This window comes from Strix aluco, chromosome 25 (genome assembly GCF_031877795.1).
Source record: "Strix aluco isolate bStrAlu1 chromosome 25, bStrAlu1.hap1, whole genome shotgun sequence".
In the NCBI taxonomy this organism is placed as follows: domain Eukaryota; kingdom Metazoa; phylum Chordata; class Aves; order Strigiformes; family Strigidae; genus Strix; species Strix aluco.
Window position 1 is genome coordinate 6,887,243 of NC_133955.1, and position 6,527 is coordinate 6,893,769.

Here is a 6,527-nt window from a genome sequence, read left to right on the forward strand (position 1 = left end):
GGGGGTCTCAGGAGAGCGGAGCAGAGGGGGAGAATCTCCCCCTTGCCCTGCTGCCCACAATGCTCTGGGTGCAGCCCAGGACACGGTTGGGTTTTTGTCTGCCAGCGCACATTGCTGGCTCAGTCAGTTTTCCATCCACTAACACCCCAAGTCCTTCTCCTTGGGGCTGCTCTACATCCACTCATCTCCCAGCCTGTGTTTGTGTTTGGGAATGTCCGAAGGACATCACATGGGTGCACAAAACCTGCTGCCCCCAGGCAGTGAGCCACCGGTGTCTGGCACCCCCCGGGCTTCTTACGAAAGGTGATGAATGCAGCTTGGGATTGCTACATCCCCCAGCAAATCCATAGCCCATGTGCAGATAGAAAGGAGCAGAATTGCTGGATAATTGGGAGGAACAGGGACTCCACGCTGTGTAGCGCTGTGTTTTAGGAGGGGACCTCCTGCCTCAGCAGGGAGAGATCAAAGGCAGCGCCAGGCGCAGTGGGATTGCTGTCAAACGAGCTCTCCTGAGAGGAGCCAGTCGGGCCAGGTGCTACATCCCGAGTTGGTCTGAAGAGCAATGAGGTGGCAGGATATTTTGGGTGGAGGCAGATTGCCTTTGACAGAGATGATTCTAAAGGTTAGTAACAAGCAACCTTACCCACGGCAGCACCGTGCACTGCTCCCTCGCCCATCCGGGGTGGGAACGCTCATCTTGGTCTCTGCACAAGGTCCCCAGGTGTCCCAAGCCGACCCCGGCTTTTGGAGCAGGGACATGTGGGGACCCCACCTCCTTTAAACAAAAAGAAAATAAATTCAGCAGGCGCAGCAGCACTGAAAAGAAGAAGGGCCATTTTCTCAGCATCGTTTACAAAGAAGCTGGGAGCAGCAGACAGGTAGCGGCGAGGAGGATGGCTCAGACAGGGAAGCAGTGATGGCAGCACATGGAAAGGACCCCTCCGGGGGACCACTGCTGCCTTGCACCTTCTCCTGCTACTAAGGGAGAGTTAACTTTCAGACAAGTTACAGAATTTGTTCTTCTGGGCTACACTTGTTAAGGAAATTTCTCACCCTTCCTATAACAAACACGTGCTGGCTGGTGAATCTCTTCCCTGCGACCAGCCCGAGTGAGCAGCGCGACGGGCACGGGGCAGCACCGGCATCGCGCCGCAGCTCCGGGCCCACGTGTTTTACCAACGCGCAGTTGTCGGGGCTGCTGTCAGCATCCCAGCACAGCTTGTCTGCAGACAGAGTTGTTTTTAATAAATCGTGACAGCCCCTGCCTGCTCTGCAGTGCCTGTAGGAGTTAATGATTAACTGCTAGGCAGGGCAGTGCTCCTTATCACTGTGCATAAACCCTTGTGCAAGGAACAACAGTGACCCTTTCTGTCTCTTGCTGGAATTCAAAGTTAAAGGATGTTTGGAAACAAAGAATAGCTGAGATCTCGGGGAAGCAGGAGCGTACTCACACCCCTGCCCTGCCAAGGGCAGTCCAGTGGCTCACCAAGGCTGAGCCGGTGGTTGCTGTGGCAGAGCCAGAGCACGGGTGTTAAGAGCAGGAATGAGGAACATTGGATCTAGTTTGGTTTTAAGATGTCAGGGGAGTTTGCATCGCTGGCAAGTAAAGCAAAACAAACTCAAACCAGGAAAAGCCTGGTCGTTTGAACACAGCAGGAGTCGGCAATAAAAGGCTTGAATGTGTTTGGTGTCTGGCTTCTCCGTATCTGCAGGTTGTTAGCTCTCCAGTGCTACACATGGAGCGGCAGCAACAAGGTTTGAGGGTACGGCTGCCTTTTGTCTTTTAAAATTCCATTAGAAACAATGAACGGGATAAAAAAGGTAATGGAAAGAAATGCAGAGTGTATCGTGTCAAATCCTGCACTAGGTTGTCCTGGGCATGGACTGGCGTCTCCCAGGCCACTCCTGGTGGAGCTGAACTCAGAGTCACTTCAGGACACCCCCTGCACAGGCACACTTGAACATGGTGGGACAGCTCTGTACATCAGGTAACCCTTGGCTGGGGGCAGTTAGAAGGACACCAGTTTCCAGGGAATGTTGCTCCTAGGCCTGAGAGTCTGCCACACTGTTTTTTCATTATTAATAACTGCAAACAGCCAGGGCTTGCCTTGGTTGGTTGGTGCAATTGGGGCGATGCCCTCACAATGCTCGGGGCTGATGGACAGGCTGAGCTCAGCTCTGTGCCTGGCCTTGGGGCGCGGGGACCTGGGACAGGATGACATGAGCTGAACCCCAGCAGCACTTTTCTACCAAGCCTTAGTTTGTCATAACCACCGCGAGGCTCGCAGGTTTTCAGCATGCCCACAGAGATTAAGGCATCGCCCAGAAGTTCAGCTGAAGCAGCAGCCTGTCGTATTACACACAGCAGGCAGCTGGAGGAGTCCCCACGCCGAGGTCCCGCACGGACCCAGGGTCTGAGTCCCTTTGCCTTCCTCCTTGTGTGGTTATTTATCCTGGCTATTATGGGCCAGCAGGAAGACAGAGTGCCACCACACTGGCACGGGAGCACTCCCCACACCTCCCTTTGCCACACATTACCGTGAGCACCGACACAAAACACCGAATGGAAGAGAAACAGAGGGATCAGGCAAAGCGTGGGGATTATCCTGGTGAATTTATGAGGCAGAGAGAGATGCAACGCTCCTTGAAATAGGAGTAATTTATTCCTCCTTCATACTGGAGTAGTTGGAATTGGGGAGGGTCCTTCTCTCCGTCTGGTTGTGAGCAGGGAAAGGGCTGAGGCTCAGCGACCGGTTACTGCCCAAACCCTGCTGGGACGTGATTAAAACCCCTCGGACATCTACAGTCATCTCCCACCGGAGCAGCTCCACGGGACCCTGGGTCTCACAGCGCAGGTTTGATGTTCTCCATCCGGAGACATGTCGGACCAGCAGTAACCAACCCACCTCCCCAACCTCCTGTGGGACGCCAGCCCCAAGGCTCCCTGCTGACACCCACACCGAAACTGCTGCACACTCACAAAGTCTATCATTAAGATGACCAGTTTCTCCTGGAGGCTGAGGCCCAGCGCAGCTGCTGTTCTTTGATACTGCCAGAATTTAACAAGCCCCTTCTCCTGAATTTGATGAAAGATGTGCAGAAGAATGTTTTTAATTGGGATAGTAGGTCTTGACAGGCTCATGTAGACATGGAAATGATATGTCTGAGCCAGTATGGGACTGATAGTTAAGAAGTAGATGAATACTCCATGCAAAATGCAAATCTGAGTATTTTCTTTGAATCTTTTTTACCACTGTTGCACCACATAAACACAGTCTGTATAATCTGCATTAAGGCACTGAGGGTACATTTACCAATTCTTCAGGTTACTTCTGAAAGATTATGATGTCTCTTCATGGCTGATTTTTTGGCTGGGATCTGCTATGATTTTGCTTCCTGGGCAAATATCAAGCAAATTATGCCCTGAATTAAGCAGTACAAAGTCTGCTTTCAGCAGTACCCAGACAAGAGCCTGGGAACTTGGCTGCAGTCTGGCTGAACATGGAGGTATATTTTGTTTCTGTTCCTGCTTTTCTCCTGTCCACCTCCCAGGCACCCCCATGTGCCATTAATAGGCATTAATAGGCAGGAGCAGCCTTTCCCTTGCCTCTCTGTGAGACGAGCAGCTTCTCACATCAGCTGTGTCTGTGCCGGTGGGCTGGAGGAGCACAGCTGGGGCGGCTGGTAGCTTGTCTGAGTGCCCACCAGCTTCTCCCCCTATAAAAGAAAGGCTCATCACCCTTCTCAGGTTCCTGCCAGGCTGCAAACTGGGGCTGGTTGGGCTGCTCCTACATCAGGGGATGGTGGGGATCCCCCCAGCACTTGGCTAAGGAGCAGCTTATTGCTGGAGACTCTGCTGATGTGAGACGTGGGCTGGACTACAGCAAAGGAAAATCTCTTCCTTTGAGTTTATGGATTATGGGCTACATCAGAGCAGGAGAACTTTGCTCCCTGTGGTCCTTGCTGCCTGGCATGGAGGGAGTGCTCCAGTGGGCCAGGGTTGGGAGCAGTTATCTGCGTGACTGTAAATGCAGGGCTGCTGTGGCTGATGCTGCTTCCTGGCTCCTCCTGCGAGAAGAAGGGCAATACCTGGTGCTGCCGGCAAGAACTGGCAGGCAGCGACCGGCCTGATGTGCAGGCAGGCAGCAGGAGAGGTTCCCACCCAGGCTGCACTCCCCTGGCTGTAGGCTTCCAAGTGCAAATGATTGACTTGAAAAGCAGAGTATAAATGAAAGAAGAGAGGAAGATGCAAGATTAAGCTCTGAGTGGAAGGGTCAGCCCTCTGAAACCAGCTCTTGCAGGGTTTAATGGTGCATTTTCATCCCCGTGCTCCTCTCCTGTGACCACTCCTTTTCACCCGCTGCTGATTCCAGCATTATGCCACTTAATGCTCTGTCTTACTGCACATCTCTTGCATAATGTAGATACAGGACACTTGCAGTCTCAAAGGTCATCTCACCTTATTTATCTAGTGAGAAAGGAGAGCACTAAAGTCTCTCTCAAAGCATTTTTGGCCTGAAACAGAACCTTAACTTCTCTTAAAAACAGATTGTTTTGGAAACAAATGACTCTCTTCCAATCCTTGGCTTTAGCTAAAACCAGGGAGTACTGCAGCGTAACACACGTCAAACATGAAAGCTAAGTTTTGATTAGCCTTCTAGCAGAAATCTTGCTTCCAAAGTCTGATTATTAAGCAGTGCAGTGCAGTGATGGTGCAGTGATGTTCATTAACAGGAGCTGTGTACATGGTCTGGTTGGTATGAAATGGAAACTAAAGAGAATAAATTAAAACAGCCACAGGAGATCAGGGTCACTCCTCTGGGAATGAACTCCAGATCTGTGCCTTTCCACGGGGCAAAGTGCTTCTGCTGCCACTGGGTGCTCTGGGTTGAATCACTCACCATGGGCAAGCCCTGTTCCAAAAGCAGGCATTGCTGTTTAATCCTGCAAGCAAAATATGACATTTTACAGGCTAGATATGTTTGCGCCCATTAGAAATGAAGGTGTTTATCCCCGTGGGCTGTGTGAGTCCTGGGCTGAGATCTTACGCAAGAGCAGACACATGACTCTGCTTGGTGCCACCCAGAGTGAAGCCCTGCTGCTCGTGGACGGATCCTGCTCTCGCAGGGGAGCACGGCCGCCCTCTCAGCTCCACAGAGCTTTTTGCAGCATCTGGGAGTGGCTTCCAAAAACCAAACTGCTCTTTCTGCCTCCTGCTTCAGCCAGGGCAGCCCCTGCCCCAGGCACAAGCAGGCAGCTGGGGAGGAGAGGGGCAGGACGGTGTGGATGTGAGCACCCGGTTTGTAAGCACAGAGTAGCCCCCTCGCTCTTTGGCCATGTGTTAGCCCAGAGGCACCTTCCTGAGGCCATGGGGACCCAGTTGCACAGGGGGGACCTCAGCTCTGGCCGTATTTATTATGACCCACTTGTACTAGGACAGGCTCGCACCCAGAGCGCTGTGTGTAGGGCACTGTCTGCGCCCTGCCCCACTCTTGGTGCAAAAACCCTTAATCCTGCCTAAACCCCCTTAAACTGCTGGCGATGCCTCCCCAGCCATGCTGGGGTTGGAGCCATCCCTGGGCCTGGCCAAGGGGCTATGGGCATCGCCCACAGCGTGCAGCCACGCAGCATCTTTCCAGCCCTGCCCACTGCTGCGGAGCTGGCTCCAGGCTTGAAACGAGGTGCTGGGCTCAGGCTGGGGCAGTTAATAACCTTCCAGGCTCCTTCTCCCTCTTGGAGCCAATGTACACGCAACACGGCGTCTGCTGAGCTTTCAGTCAGACTTTAGTCCAGGCGGCTTCTCCTAGTTTCCTCCCTGATGTACAGGTTTGCATTACCGCTGGCCAGCCCAAACCCCATTTACTTAATTGCTTAACTACAAAGAAGCATTTCCCTGCTTTCATGAGCCGTAGTTAATCGGACATCATTTTCTCGCGTTCGTTGGATTCTTTACATGGGTCGGTGCTCTTCCCTCCACTTGTGCACGCCTCTTGTGTGGGGGCTTATGAAATGCTGCAGCTTTTGCAGAAGGGTGCCCTCCCCTTCCTTCCATGCAAAACCAAAGCTCCACTGATGCCTGTTTGGAGAGGAATTAGAAGCCTGGCTCTGGGTTTTGTCAGTATGAGCCCGTTTAGTATTCATAACGCTGTCTTGGAAAGCTGACTGTACTGCAAGGTCAGTGATGAAAACGATTGGGTGCGACTTTATCTTAATGCTGCAGCAGTTAATTAACATCCGTAGATTGTTTAATGCAATTGCCTCCACGGGTCAAACCCTCTCTCTAAAGAAAGCCTACATTAGTTTTGAAATTAAATGGCATCTTAGGAGCAAAGGCGCTCGCTTTATTAGCAAAGACTCTCTCTAGATGTCCAATGCTGAAAGCCAGGATTGCATGAAAGATTTTTTTTTTTTTTGGTGAAGAAAATAAAATGATCCTTTCAAGCTAAGCTGTTAGTGTGGCTTTTCAACTAACAGGGCTGCTGTGGGAGATGTCCCCACAGACTGCAACATAAATCTGTACTGCACAG